Raw genomic sequence first — 1127 nt, forward strand, 5'->3', positions numbered from 1 at the left:
CATTTTCCTCTGTATAATTACACAATTATTTCAGCTTGGCATGCAACATATTAGCGTTTTTGCATGTAGCTGCCTATTTGCCATTTTCTTGTTTTAGGTATATTAGAAGGCTGGCATATAGACAGAGAGACTGAATTAGATTTGTGTTTTGATCCAGTGAATCTCTAATTTAAGTGAATTTTTCAGCTCTCCAGCAGCTAGCAGAGATTACTGGGTGTTGGTGCAGTTGTGATGAAACGAATTGCAGTCAAGGATGGCTCATGTCAGAGATGCTGTGTAAAATGCACCTGACACAAACATTGACAGAATTTCCAACCTAACATATGTGATTGAACCAAAATACATATTTTTGTTCTTATGACGTTGAGAGTATATGTTGACGTGTGTTGAAAGGCTGTGTTGTGCTCTACTGTGCTTTTTATATATTTATTGCTTCTTGCTTTTCAAAATTAGTGTTTTATTCTGATTTCAAAAATAGGGATCAACATGATTTTTCTAGCGGTAAAAATGTGTTAATGTTGATCCAGCATAAGTTCAAAGCTTATTATGAGACACTTTTCACATGTAGGGTACATCTCAGAATCACACTACAGTATTTTAATTATATATATATATATATAAAAAATATTTTAACTAAACTATTTAACTCAAGCATTTAATCCTAATTTAATAAAATGTATTTATAGTTTATTGCTAAAAGAACAAATTTATATTTTAAAATTGTATCTAGACATAAAGATCTTTTTTTCATTCCATATTTTGTACCCTATTTGTAGAAATTAATTATCTATCATGTTTCAAGTACAATTGATTGAATATATAAGATCATGCGCATCTGACATTGCAAAGCCTACAATAATCATGTTTGATTTCAGTGGAACTGTGAAATAAATGTTGTCAAAATTCCAAATCCAGCTTTTTGAACATTATTTCGTAAACACAACAAAGGAAATTAAACATCCCACATCTTCCCAAAACAACTCTGTTGATTATAAAGACATCTGTTGGCTTTTAATCTTATCTCTGAAGACACTGAAGAGCAATACACATTCAGGGTTTTCTTGGTTTAGTGAAATGTACATATTTACATATGTCACAGTGAATTATGTATATATTATGTATGTATT

Source organism: Sinocyclocheilus rhinocerous, unplaced genomic scaffold, assembly GCF_001515625.1.
Source record: "Sinocyclocheilus rhinocerous isolate Xijiao unplaced genomic scaffold, SAMN03320098_v1.1 scaffold1004, whole genome shotgun sequence".
NCBI classification, from domain to species: domain Eukaryota; kingdom Metazoa; phylum Chordata; class Actinopteri; order Cypriniformes; family Cyprinidae; genus Sinocyclocheilus; species Sinocyclocheilus rhinocerous.